Source organism: Canis lupus, chromosome 8 (genome assembly GCF_048164855.1).
Source record: "Canis lupus baileyi chromosome 8, mCanLup2.hap1, whole genome shotgun sequence".
In the NCBI taxonomy this organism is placed as follows: domain Eukaryota; kingdom Metazoa; phylum Chordata; class Mammalia; order Carnivora; family Canidae; genus Canis; species Canis lupus.
This window is the reverse complement of record NC_132845.1, coordinates 28750791-28765480: the sequence shown is the minus strand read 5'-3', so window position 1 is coordinate 28765480 and position 14690 is coordinate 28750791. Positions and strand designations below refer to the sequence as shown.

The window sequence follows — 14690 nt, the reverse complement described above, 5'->3', positions numbered from 1 at the left end:
GTGAGAGGACACCTTATAACCAGTTTGAGGGAAATCTAAGGAGCAGATTCTTCTATAGACTCCCAAAAAGGCATCACAAGGTCCAGGAGTTGATGTGAGAAAGTGGAATCAAGGTAAATATTTTTAAGTGTATAAAGATTGGGAAGTAAAAGGATGTTACTCAGAAGAGTAGTCTATGAGTCAGGTTGGTCTGACATCAGAAGTCCTTAATATCAGGCCCACCCATCCGGACTCATTATGTTAAATTGTGGCTTATCTTCCTTTTCTGCTTCCTGAGACTTAATCATGGTTTCCTCCGTGAATATCATCAGCTCCTGAAAACTTCGTAAGATAAAAGGAGAGGAGGTTTTCTTTTTTGGAAGCTTTCTTGGAAGCTGCTACTCAAAAGACTAAAACTGACTTCTGCACCTTCAATGGTAAACTATGTAATGCTTGACATGAGCCCTCATCCCACTCTATTCAAATTATACTCTAGGGTCATTGATTATGTCCCTTTTGCATGCAAGGCACAGTGGGGCTACAAATAGAGAGATGAATAAGACTTTGTCTCTGCCCTGAAGATGCCACAATCCCTGCGTAGAGATATACATACATCCAATTCTCCCATGACAGGCATGACACGGGCTGACATGGAGCCACTGAAGGGTTTTCAGCAGTAAGTTTCATGAGCATCTAGATTTAGCCTTTTTCAATGTGTCCTACTTTATCTCTGTCACAGACTAACTTCATCACTTCCGAGGAAGTGCAAGAGAAAGATAAACTCATTTTGTTCATTTTCCAAATGTGGGTTGGTGAGTCCATTCTGAGGAATTATATAGGCACCTACTTCTAGTTAAATCCTAAAAAGGACTACTCATAGTTGAGAGCAATTGGAGAGAGCTAGAAGATGGGGAAAGTAATCAAATCCATGAGGACAAATAGTTAATCTGACTGAGGAGACTGGAAAGAAGAGAGGAAAATGGTTGAGGAGTAGGGGAATGAAGGAGGGACAGATGTGGAATCTAGGAGGAAAAGAGACCTAAGAATCTAATCTAAAGGCATGAAACATCGAGACACATCAAGATGCATGTGATAAGGCCATGTCTGCCTTCTCCCCAGGACTTAGGGCAGGTCCTTACACGTGGTATTGAATAATTATTTGGGGATAAAGGTACTAAGAAAAAATTAATCAGGTGCATTTCTTTATAATCCTTACACTTGTGACTCATACTTGTTCTCTTAGGAGCGCAAAGTTGTTTTTTTTTTTTAATTTTTATTTATGATAGTCACACACAGAGAGAGAGAGAGAGGCAGAGACACAGGCAGAGGGAGAAGCAGGCTCCATGCACCAGGAGCCCGACGCAGGACTCGATCCCAGGTCTCCAGGATCACGCCCTGGGCCACAGGCAGGCACCAAACCGCTGCGCCACCCAGGGATCCCTGGAGCTCAGGGCTTGAACTCTCTCTACCATCTCTGTTTCATTTTCCAGATCATCTTACATGGCATATATTACATGGCAATATCATAATGGATCGTGTAGGCACTTTCCCACTTCGAATAACCACATCTTAGGTTGCTTGCAGTATTCGATTTTAATATTGTAAATATACAAAGGAAGGCAAGAAAGCATCTGAGCGCTGCAGAGTAAGACCCCATGAGGAACCCAAAACTGAATCAGGAAAGGTTCCTTGCTGGTTTGGAATTCAAAAGCAATCCTGGTGACCTGCTCAGTCTTCTCTCGCTCAGAAGTGGCAACTCTGGTTCTCCCTCCAGTTGACTCTGCTATTTGCAGCAACAAGCGTCTCTCCTCCTCCTCTGCTTCTTGTCCTCTGCTTCTCTTGTCCCATGCCCTCTACCCACCCCTGCCCTTCTATCTAGCAGCAGGTTTCTGCAAGGGAGAAAACATGAGTGGGTCGGTAGCTGCCCAGTGAAGACGTCCCCCACTAGACAGGATTCTTGAAACTGGGATCTCATAGGTGCTATGGCCACATATGGCCACATATGGGAACACAGGATCCCAATGGCCAGGATACCTGTCCTTCCTTCTGTCCATGTGGCAGTGTGTGCCAGGGAAACTCCCTAAGGCTAAGTAAAGAGCTCAAAATATGGCAAGCACTTGGGATTTCATAGAGCTTTGTGAAGTTTACATGAATGTTGGCAAATAAGTATCACAGAACTATCTAGAATTAGCAGAACACTGCAAATATCATATATCCAAATCTGAACCCCTGAAATTCCAGCCTATCACCACCCACCCACTCCCAGCATGCCTGTTCTTCCCACAGACTTCTTTATCTCAGTTGAAGAGAACTCCATCCTTCTGTTTACTCAGCCCATGAAATTGGATTCTTCTTGATTACTCCCTTTCGCTCACATCCCACATCTGATCTGACTGGGAAATCCCATGGACACCACTTTTAAAATGTATCCAGAAACTTAGAACTTCTCACGGTTTGCACCATTATCACATGATCCAAATGGCTACCACCTCCAGCCTGGATTCATTACAGTGGGCTCCCAACTAATCTCCATGCCTCCGCGCCTCCTCCCCTTCACCCTGCACACCCCTCTGCCAGTCTAGTCTCAACACAGCAGCCAGAAAGGTCCTTTTAAACATCGGTCAGATCACATCACTTGTCTGTTCAAAACTCAGTAGGTCCTCATGTGTCTTAGAGAAAATCAAAGTCCTGATAACAGCCCATAGTATTCACATGATGCAGCCTCCCCACTTCTTCTCCACCACCCTCACTCTTGCTCACTCTGTGCCAGCCACACTGGCCTCTATGTTTCCGGAACCTATCAAACATGGTCTCATTTCCAGCCTTTGCACTGGCTTGTCCCTCAACTCTGGACCGCTCTTCCTCCGGAAATGCAGAGAGCTAACTGCCTCAGCCACCTCAGGTCTGTGCTCAGATATCATCTTCTACCTCACTTAAAATCCCCCCAGCATTCCCAATCCTCACATCTTCCCCAGGTAGCATTTTATGACGTACCATACAATTTTATTATGTTTCGGGGGTGGGGTTTTGTGGGGTTTTTTTGGTTTGGGTTTGGGTCTATTTTTCTTTTGGTCTCTTTCCCCCTGGTAAGATGAAAGCTCCCTAAGGAAACTTAGACCAATCTCTGAAACTTGTAGATGCTCAACAAGTATATGCTGGTGAACACCTGATGTGCAGGACAACTGAAGCAAGTACCCTGAGCTTATTAATTTAGAAGAGATCAAACATTGTGAAATTCAAGTGTGGTTTGGGGTTTGGTGTAATGGGGTAAAAAAATATATATGATTTTCAAAGTAAACTCTTCTCTTTTTTTCCCTACTATCTAACTTCTAATCACCAGTCTGCACTGATGGCAATGTATGCACAGATACTGATGTGCTGGTTCCCATAAATAAGTGCAAGCTAGTGAGTCAGTCCATCAGCTTATAGACAGATCGCTATCATCCAAGCAGAAAAGGTAAAGTTCTCATTCTCAAGGACCTTACATGTAGCATGCATGAATAATTATTCCACTGTACTCAGATGAAAGAAATGTCACATTGTTGTTGGGTTTGGTTTTTTTTTTTTTTTTTTCCTGTCTCTAAATCAATTTAATCTGCTCCACTCCATCTGAACCAAGCTCAGGCTGAAATCTGCAATGGGCCCCCAAGGCTACCACTTTTAGTGTGTGGCCACCCTGGCTTCCACCTGTCCAGGTCATTCGTCCTATTGATCCCTGGGGTGCTGTGATGGAGCACGGCACAGATCTGTGACACTCTTGGAATTTTCTTCCACTAACCATCCTTCCTAAATTTTTGGAAAGCTCTCCTTTGTAGGGTTGCCTCTTTTTCAAAATAGTGTCAACCTCTACCCCGTCCTTCTTCATGACCCTGAAACCCCAGAGATTTATAACTTCAGCATGGCAGGTGGGGTGCAGGTGGGGAGTTCTGTAGGACACAATCAGACTTTAATTCATCTCTTTACCTGATGTAATACATCTGATAAGACAAAATAGCCTCAGAATGATTACAACAAAAGAAATCACAAAACAGAGTTTCTAAACGGAATGCATAAATTCTCAGACAATGTAACATAAAGGTTGATCCAATGGGCTAGAATTTATCAGAGAAATGTTTCTGGAAGAAGCAGATTTTGAATCAATCCTTCAACAAGGGGAGAGAGACTGAAACTTTCCAATAAAGGCAGATGATTTCGTCTTTGGTGCACAACAGGGGAAGGAGGGGGAGGATGCCAAGTCCGGAAATAGTGAGTCATAACCTGGGGAGCAGAGATAGAGCATCAGGATTGTAGGGTATCACGCCCAGCAGGGGATTCTTCACCATGGCAGAGCGGCAAGTCTACGGGGTGGCAGCTGGAAATCCGAGCACATTAAGCATGACTCAAGACCAGTTTAGATTCCGGGATGAGAAAGAGGGGAATGAAAATGCACTCCCCAAGCATTAGTGACAGATGACCCACAAAAAAGGAAGAGACCAAATACTGCCATGAAGAATCCCAAGTGCGGTATTGGGCATGTACTTCATTCCAATTGAAGCATGAACTTACTACTGTGTTGCATTTCCCAGAGCTACCTCAGTCACTGGGCTCATCAAATCCAATTTCTGCTTTTGGTGGTAAAAAATGTGAGGCCACAGAAGACTCACTAAGGTAGAGAAACTGGAGCTCGTCTGTCCTTGTTCTCTGAGATGGTGCTAAACTTTGTAGCACTCCTGTCTACCTGGAGAGCTCTTAGGAAGACCCAGAGCATTACAGCCACGGAGGGCACACATCTAGCAAAAGGAGGGGCATTTAACAAACAACAGGAATGCTGTCCCTCCCCTTCCATGTAGTTTCAAAGTGGTTTCACTACTACTCCCAGTTGGTAGTATATACTTCGTACCAGCCGCCAGTGCTCAGGCATACATCTCGTACTGTTCCTAAGACCTGTGGAATCTTTATCCTTTCAGGAAGATGATGGCTTGGAATAGCTAAAAGTGCCTTGGTTCTAGCTCCAGTGGGGGAAGTATGTGATTAGAGTGGGTACCACGCCACTTTTTATTACAGTAAAGTAAATAGGTTGATTTTCTCATGCCATTCCTTTTGGAGACTCCAGAGAGCTGTTGATTTCTTAACTGTCAGGCACTGCAGGGGAACTGGATCGTTTCTATGGTCCCTGCCATCAGCAAGTGTGCATTCTAAGGCAGTACATACTCAAGCGGGCATGTTTAATAGCCACAAAAAGTGAAATGCCATGATATGCGAGAAGAGAACAAGCCATTAATTTGATTCGAGAAACAGGGAAAGAGTTCATAGGAAAAGGACCATTTTTAGTACACCTGGGTGGCTCGAGTGGTTGAGTATCTGCCTTTGGCTCAGGGCATGATCCCAGGGCCCTGGAATCAAGTCCTGCAATGGGCTCCCCATGGGGAGCCTGCTTCTCCCTCTGCCTATGTCTCTGCCTCTCTCTGTGTGTCTCTCAAGAATAAATAAATACAATTTTTTTTTTAAAGGAACATTTTTGCTGCCAGTTAGGGGATAAATTGAATCAATAAGCAAAAAAAGAATGAGAAAAACATTCCAAACTGAGTAAGAATAACAAAGCCACAGCCATGTGAAAGTGCAGGGTGAGTTCAAGCAATAGTAAACAGTTTTCTGTGGTTGGAGGAATGGGCACTTGGGAGATGGCGGTGGAAGATGAAACCAGATGATGGAGGACCGTAACTATCAGATTTGGGATTACAGCAGACCCAAAGAGCACGTTCAGTCACGTTCGAACAATGACAGCCTTGTTGGAATAAGTGGGTACCTTCCTGAGATGAGTACTTTGAAGGACTGCGCTCATTGGCATGCTCAAGCCCCAGGGCCATTGAAACACAAATCAGTCCTCCTTACTTGATACTCAGACCTGATAAGATTGTGTCTCAGTAGAGGAAAAATAAGCAGTGATTAGGTAAGAAATCAGGCTTCAGACTCAGGATGAGTCATCAGCAGACCCACAGTGGAGGAGGAGTCTCTGTCCTGCTGGGCTGTGTGTCATGGGAGGTTACAGAGTGTAAAGATAAAACTGCCAGGAAGGCCCCTTGAGAAAAATCTGTTTCTGCCTCAGGGGAATTACAGAGGTCTCTCCCAGGGTCAGGAGTCCCAGGGGATGAGGTGGCAAGGGTAGGGGTGCATGGACTGCATTTAGGAAGAACACAGTAAAGTTCTAAGGTACAAGTCATAGAAATGGAGAAAGAAGCTGGGTCTATTCTCTAGCACCAAACAAGTTTGAAGTGTTGAAGGCACTGGAGGGAGACCCCAGCCGGCTCAGCCTGTGGGCACCCAAGATGCACACCGAGGGCTCAAGATAGAGCACCCCTGGCCGCACAATTCATTCTGAATGTCACCAGCTGGTGGGCTAAGGCTACCAAAATAATTCCCTGTCCTGGTGAGAAGTTGTCCCCAAACAGTGGCTCTCAAACTTGGGATACGTCAGAATGATCTGGAAGGTTTGTCAAAACACAGATTGCTTGGCCCCATCCCCAGAGTTTCTGATTTAGGAGTTGTGGGATGGGCTGAGGATTTAATTTTCTAAGGACTTCCCGGGTGGTGCTGATGCTGTGGTCTGAGAACCACTGATCTAGAACTTGATGGACCAGAAAGCACCCAGGTAAAGCCTTCACTAGTTGAATCTAAGTGGAACTAGAAAAGGTGGGCTTTAATCGATTCTAGCTTGAACTACCTGGAAGGGTTTTGTATGCTCAGGAGACTGATAAATGTCAAAAGCGTCAACAGCTCAGTGATAATGCAATAGAAAGGAGAGGAGAAGGGATGGTTAGTTTAAATGATTTCAAGAAGGAATCTGGCCATTTGCCCAGAACAACCACCTGTTGGAGGAGGAACAGCGTCAGTGGCCAGTGACTGGTATCTACAGCTCTCCAGTCACCTGGCCGCCTCTAGAATCATCTTCAGGAGCTTTCCAAAAACACCAGGTGTTTTTGATTTACCTGACCGCATGCCCAGGTAAATTAAATCAAAATCCCTGTGGGTGGGGGCGGGGGAGTGGGCATTGCTGACTGTGGAAGTTTCTGAAAGCTCCCAGATGATTCTAATAGCATTTAGGGCTAACAGCCACTGGTCCTAAGGAAAATCTGATCCACTTTAAAGGGGAAACAGGGATCCCTGGGTGGCGCAGCGGTTTGGCGCCTGCCTTTGGCCCAGGGTGCCATCCTAGAGACCCGGGATCGAATCCCACGTCGGGCTCCCGGTGCATGGAGCCTGCTTCTCCCTCTACCTGTGTCTCTGCCTCTCTCCCTCTGTGTGACTATCATAAATAAAAAAAAATAAAGGGGAAACAAAAACCTCTTAGGGGATCGAAGAGTTAACATCTCCAGGTGACTTAAAACTTGGCAAGATTTCAGAACTGACCAGTCCTCACTCTCTTGCTCTGTCCTTCCCAGATTTTTCAAATCCCACTTACTGTTGATATTCCCGGTACCTGGGCAGTTGCCCTGCTGTGCTCCCCCTCACCTCGTTAACCGTGGATCACCGTTATGGCTTCTGGCAGCCGTATGGCTTACAGCCAAAAGCACTGATCAAGGTGTTCTCCTCGACATTGGTTTCTTCCTGTCTCTCAGAGGCCTGACACCGAGAGCAGGTTCAAATGGCATTTGTCTCCGCAGAGCCACACATCCATGAATCACTTATTTTATATCAAATAAAAATGTAGATTTAAGAGTCATGAAATGCCCTGGTGAAAGGGAAGATTCATAGATAGGCTAGTCAAATATTTCATAGAGAGATAACCTCAGTACAGTGAAATCTAAACAAAATGTCAATGAAATTCCAACATATAAAATAGATTTTAAAAGAGGCACTATGGAACGGTGTGTGTGCTATGTTGCTATTTGTGTTAATGAAAGAAAGGAGATGGGGCAATGGTGGGGGGAGGGAAAGCTACCTGGAGAAAGGCTGGAGATGGTAACACTGGTTTCCCTTAAAGTGGAGAACTGGAGACAAGTTAGTAAGGAGACTTTTCACTACATACGGTTTTGTACCTCTTGAATTTTGAATCATGAGCATGGATCACCTATTTGAAATTAAAATTTTTAGCAATTGATTTTTTGTAGTGGAGCTGTTCTGGTTGGAGCAGGCTGGTCTTTACCTTGCCACTGCTCCCACCTAGCCTAAACCCCATCCCCAGACAGAGACCCACTAGAATTTTTAATCCCATGAAGTTCCTCAGAGGATGTCCCCATAGGATCTGGTTGGAAAGCTACTGAACTTTTCAACCCTACATCTCTTAGCAGCCAGAATTGATGCCTTAGAGAGGCCAAGTAACTGGCTCAAAGTCACATGACTAACAAATGAAACTAAACCTCCAGATTCTTTCATTTTTCTTTCTGGTCGTTTTTTTCCAATGCCTCCTCAGATAATTTAATTCCTTCCTTGTAGGGCAGCCCGGGTGGCTCAGCGGCTTAGCACCGCCTTCAGCCCAGGGCGTGATCCTGGAGTCCCACGAGGGGCTCCCTGCATGGGGCCTGCTTCTCCCTCTGCCTGTGTCTCTGCCTCTCTCTGTGTCTCTCATGAATAAATAAATACAATCTTTTAAAGATAATAATAATTCCTTCCTTGTAGCATCTCAGATACTTGTTGAGCCTCTGCAACCATGCCAAAGAGATACCGTTAATGCAAGCACACATCAGAGGCAGAGAGAATGTATGGACCGGACGCTAAATTAACAGCAAACCCTCACCATCACAGCATTGATACTATGACAACGATCCTCACCATTTGTGAAAATTCACGCTATTAACAACCACACAATATAAAGGATTATGTAGTTTTTTTGGGTATTTTGTAGCATGAGTCACAAGACAAACATTGGGAAGATAAAAGCACCATACACAGAAAGCAAGTGTAGGGTTTTTGTTGATGCTGGCACAACCCCAATGACCACTAGGTGGCAGTAGTGTCCTAACAACGTAAGGCAGGAGGCCTAGCGCTCGCGGAGAGGAATTCCTATCACACAACTGCCCACCTGGCCTTGAGACCCAGAGAGAATTATTAGTAGCAGTTCCAAACAATTCATTCTCTTGATAAGCTACGTCCTCTGTTGTAACAGCCAGGAATGCTTTAGCTGATGTCAAAAAGCAGGCTCCTACCGGCAGCCCGTAGGCAGAATCTGGTCAGCAGCAATGCAGTCGCCCAGGTCAGTGTTCTGCTTTGTTGTTTTGTCTTCACCCAAAATGACTTTAGGTGGAGCAGGCTCTCTCCACTTTGCCAGATCTCCCGCCACCCCTTTAATGTCTTATTAAAGATATTTAAGGCTCCCTCTTATTTTTGCGGGGCCTCTGAAGGCATTTGAGATTGGGATCTCTGCTAAAGCGCCTTGCTTAAATACACAATAACCCTGCAATCACAGTCTAACTGGTCTACTCAACCAACTTAAGCTCTCTCGCCTCCATCTATCTTTTCTATGTCATCCCTCTATCTGCAATGTCCTTTTCCTATTTTTTTTGAAAGATGTATTTATTCACGAGTGACACAGAGAGAGATGCAGAGACACAGGCAGAGGGAGAAGCAGGCTCCATGTGGGACTCAATCCAGGGACCCCAGGATCATGCCCTGAGTCTAAAACAGATGCCCAACTGCTGAGCCACCCAGGCGTCCCGGCAATGTCCTTTTCCATGGCATGTCCTTTTTTTTTTTTTTTTTTTCTACAATCCTTCTCATTCTTTTTTTTTTTTTTTTTTTTCTAAGATTTGATTTATTTACTTGACAGCGAGAGAGAGAGAGCACAAGCAGGGGGAGCCGCAGAGGAAGAGTGAGAAGCAGGCTCTCCACTGGGCAGGGAGCCCCACACAGGGTCCTGGGATCATGACCTGAGCCAAAGGCAGATGTTCAACCAACTGAGCCACCCAGGTGCCCCAATCCTTTTCATTCTTGAAGGCTCAGATTAAAGGTCACCTCCTCCTTTTCTTTAAAGATTTTTATTTATTTTATTTATTAATGAGACAGGGCGGGGGAGGGGTTGCAGAGACATAGGCAGAGAGAGAAGCAGGCTCCATGCAGGGAGCCCAACGTGGGACTCGATCCCGGGACTCCAGGATCACGCCCTGGGCCAAAGTCCACGCTAAACCGCTGAGCCACCAGGGCTGCCCCTCCTTTTCAATCATATCAGGCTGAAGTACATCTTCCCCTCTTCTGACCTCTCATGCCACACAGAGCCTCTACTACTTGGTTGGTGCTTATTTTCTGCTCCGTACCATCAGCTGTCTCTCATAGGGCCTCTACTGCTTGTAAGTTCTCTGAGGGAAGCAAAGAAGCCTGCCACTTCTTTGTATGTGTGGTATCTTGTATACTGTCCTCCCCAGCTTTTGATTTCTTCCAACTCAAAAACTATGCCAGTACCTCCTTAATGGGGATGAATAGGAGGCAAAATGGTTTAGAAAAAAAGTATTATATAGGATATCATTTAAAAAGATGTCATTTTGGGGACTCCTGGGTGGCTCAGTGGTGAGCATCTCCCTTCCGCTCAGGGTGTGATCCTGGGCTCGAGTCCCACATCAGGCTCCCTGCAGAAAGCCTGTTTCTCCCTCTGCCCTTTTCTCTGCCTCTGTTTGTGTCTCTCATGAATAAATAAATAAAATCTTTTTTTTAATTATGTCATTTTTGATACAAGTATATGAAAAATTAAAACTCCATTGTCTCCTCAAGGCGCTAAGAAGATACACTGCAGGGTTCACTATAAGCTCTGGAACTCGACACCCCTAACAAGCTGGGTGACTGAGCAAGTTACTTCACCTATTAATAAGATAATAACAGTACCTACTTAAGAAGATTTGGGTTTTTATTAAATTTTTAGTTTGAAATAACTTTAGAATTACAAAAAAAGTTGCAAAAATTGTAGAGTTTCTACCCATCCTTCACCCACCTTCTTCTGATGCTAACATCTTACATAAACAAAGTCTGAAAATCAAAACCAAGAATTGACATTGATGCAGTACTATTAATTAAATCTACAGAACTTATTTGAATTTCACGTTTTCCAGATGTGATGCTGTGCCCCTCTCATCATATTTGGGGGTACATGATGTCGATGTGTCTGGCTATTGGTGTGGTTAACTTTGATAGCTTGGATTAGGTGGTGTGTGTTGGGGGGGGCTTCTCCATTGTAAAGTAACTATTCTCCCCTTTGTAATTAATAAACTCATGGGAAGAGACTCTGAGACTATGCAAATATCCCATTTCTCATCATACTTTCGCCCACTAATTGTAGTGTCCATCAGTGTTCTTTTATTATTATTATTATTAATTATTAATTATTAATAATATTTAATTATTATTAAATATATGCAACAATTATTACTGTGGTGTTTGCAATTATTATTTAAATAATAATTTAAAGATTATAATTTTTAAATTATAACAATTATTACTGTGGTGTTTGCAAAATGGCAAGCTTCTATTTCTCTTATTCCTTCTGCATATATTAAGTGGAATTCTTTTTAAGAAAATATTTTATTTATTTATTCATGAGAGACACAGAGAGAGAGGCAGAGACACAAGCAGAGGGAGAAGCAGGCTCTGTGTGGGGAGCCCAACGTGGGACTTGATCCCAGGACCCCAGGATCACATCCTGACCCAAAGGCAGACGCCCAACTGCTGAGCCACCCAGGCATCCCGAAGTGGAATTCTACTGCAAGGAAAAGATGTTTCTCTCCCTCCCCATTTATTTATTTGGGAGAGGCGGTTAATGAGGATGAAATGAAGTAGGACAGTGAAAGTCCAGGAAGCGTGAGCCACTTCTGATGTCATTATTGAGACGATATAAACGCTCTCTGATTAACATGGCCATTTTCTGGTTGGGAATGAGTCCTTCTAAGATACTTACGGGTATTCCCAAATGGTCTACTGTGCTAGTTTGCTAGAGCAGCTATAACAAAACACCACGGACTGGGTGACTTACACAACAGCATTAAGTTCCTTACAGTTCCAGAGGCTGGAAGTCTAAGATCAAGGAGGCAGCAGATTTGGTTGCTTCCCAGCCTCCTCTCCTTGGCTGGCAGGTGGCCACCTTCTCCCTGCGCCCTTCCCTCTGTGCGCAACCCCCGACTGCCTCTTTCTGTGGCCACGTTTTCTCTTCTTCCAAGAACACTAGTCGGGGCTACCCGGGGGGCTCAGAGGTTGGGCGTCTGCCTTGGGCCCAGCATGTGATCCTGGGGTCCCGGGATCGAGTCCCACGTCGGGCTCCCTGTGTGGAGCCTGCTTCTCCCTCTGCCTGTGTCTCTGCCTCTCTCGGTGTTTCTGATGAATAAGTAAATAAAATTAAAAAAAAAAAAAAAAAAAGAACAGTAGTCAGATTGGATTATGACCCGCCTGAGTGTCCCCTATTTAACTTACCTCTTGAGATCACCTGCTGACTGTCTCCGACTAGGCTGCACTCAGGTACCGGAGTTGGGGCCTCCACATAGCCATTCTGTGGGGACACAGTGGACCCCATAGTGTTTCCTTCCTTCCGAGAACAATCGTGAGGAAATCCCTGCGCACGTGGGGGGGCTGTCGGGTGGATGGCAGGCTCCGGCCCGGTCGCTCGGCGACCCCTCGCCGGGTCACCAGCGCGAGGCCTGCGACCCCTTCCCCGCTGGCTCGGGGCTCCGCAAGGCCGACCTCCGCCCCGCCGCCGGGTCACAGCGCTGTCCCCGCAGCCGCCAGCGGCGCGCCCCGCTCGTCGGTCCTCCCGGGGAGCCCAGCCGGCCCGACCCCGCGTGCCCCCCCTCGGGGAGCCCAGCGCGGCCCTCGCCCCCGCATCCGCACACCTGCTGCACAACCCGCACTTGTGGTTGGCGCGGCGGCACACGGGAGCGCGGGTGAGCACCCCCGGGAGCGCAGGTGAGCACCTCCGGGAGCACAGGTGAGCACGCCCGGGAGCGCGGATGAGCACCCCCGGGAGCACAGGCGAGCACCCCCGGGAGCGCGGATGAGCACCCCCGGGAGGACAGGTGAGCACCCCCGGGAGCGCGGATGAGCACCCCCGGGAGCGCGGATGAGCACCCCCGGGAGCGCAGGTGAGCACCTCCGGGAGCACAGGTGAGCACCCCCAGGAGCGCGGATGGGCACCCCCGGAGCGGGCAGGGACGACGAAGGAGCGGGCGTGTAGGGGGCGTTGCGGTGCCCACGCGGAACCTTCCTTTCCTGCCCTTGGAGAACCAGCCGCAGAGCAGACACCTGCTGGGAAGCCCGTCCCCTTCCAGGGTGTTCCCCCGGGGGTGGCAGTTTGTCATTTCACCGAATCTGGGCCCCCAGAAGTGGGGGAAGGGCCCGCGCTGTGCTGCGGCGTGGAGACGAGGAGTGCCCCTCCCCCCCCTCCCCCCCCCCCCCCCCCCCCCCGCCGTCCGGCCTCCGGCATCGCGGGCCTCGGCAGCCTCCGGCCGCGTGGGGAGGACGGGGCGCCCCAGGGGTCCCCCGCCCGCCCGCCCGCCAGCGCCGCTCGGCCGGGACGACAGCGGCCCTTCCTTGCTTCAAGACCACGCGGGGCAGAGCTGCCAGGACGCTGAGAGCCAACGGAGACAAGTCTTTGTTTCGTTTTCGAACTGTTTGGCCGCTTCCAGGACATCCCAAGGGAGGTTCTCCGCAGGGACGGCCTCTGCTTCCTGCATCTCTTCCCCGCTTTGCAAAAACTCCTCCCCCTCCCTGGGCCTCATCCCCGGGGGGCGCTTCCACCACTGGTTTGGTGGAAACCCCAGCTCCCAGGCGTGTCCCTGTCTTCCTCGCCCCACTGTCAGGTAATCACAGCTTCTAGTGCAACAGGAAGCTTCTAGAATCCCCCCTAAGTCATCCTGCTCGCTGCCAGCCCAGCCGGGCCTGCTCCTCTCCACCTCGTCAGATCCTCAAATTAAAACCGAATCTTTCCCATCTCACCTCTAGTCCCGTAGCCTCTGTGACGTTCCTGGGAGCTGCTGTGCCTTGTGACCAGACCGAAAGAGAGAATGTGTGCAGGGGTGAGAGGCTGATGAGGAGGGAGGGGGACAATGGGAGCTGGTGGAGCAACACGTACAAAATTGTGAGGCGAGCACAATTTTGAGTCCTCAAAATTTTGAGTCCTCCACTCCGTGTGATTCGGTAAAGTGGGGACCTAAGGAGCAGGGGAGAAAGCTGGCCTGGGTGCACTGCGCCAGGTCACAAAGAGCCTTGGGTCCCATGTGGAGTTTGGGTTTGATGGAGAGACGGTGGAAGTAAAGGGTGGGAAGTAGGGGTGCGTCAAGGACAGAGGTATGTGTGAGGAAGATTTCTGTGGCAGGGGGGTGGAGAATGCATCACAGGAAATTGCCAGAAGCTGGGAGGCCGTCCGAGAGGCTGTTGCAATAATCCAAAGTTGACGGCAGCGAGGGAGGAGACGCGATGGCAGCTGAGGTAACGCTCCAAGTGTTGTAGTTGGCCCAGTGCCACTGTCTGGACCCAAGTCAGTCTCCTGACTGTTTTTAGTGATCCACTGTGAGATAAGGAACTTGTGCCACAAGGTAAACCCAAGGCAGTACTCCCTTCATCAAGAAAGCCTTGCCTCAGGGGGAAAAAGCGTGTCATTTGACCTAAAAGTGTGCTTCGTGAGGTAGTAGTTTTACATTTTCCATTCTGGCCCAAGAGCCTTATCTTTGTGGACCTGAAACAAACAGTTCACACCATGAGTGGCACTAACCCAAGGTACATTCTGACCTGATGATCCGGATCCAAGTGAAAAGTTCAGTCACGAT

At 47.7% G+C, this 14690-nt stretch overlaps 1 long non-coding RNA gene across 1 annotated transcript; it reads right to left on the bottom strand.

Moving 5' to 3' along the window:
• Positions 1 to 1565: 1565 nt before the first annotated feature.
• Positions 1566 to 14294, bottom strand: LOC140638058 (uncharacterized). The gene is made up of 3 exons (XR_012035185.1): positions 13861 to 14294; positions 12343 to 12418; positions 1566 to 1868 (listed from the first exon to the last, which is right to left on the bottom strand). It is a non-coding gene; the product is annotated as an uncharacterized lncRNA (long non-coding RNA).
• Positions 14295 to 14690: the final 396 nt, after the last annotated feature.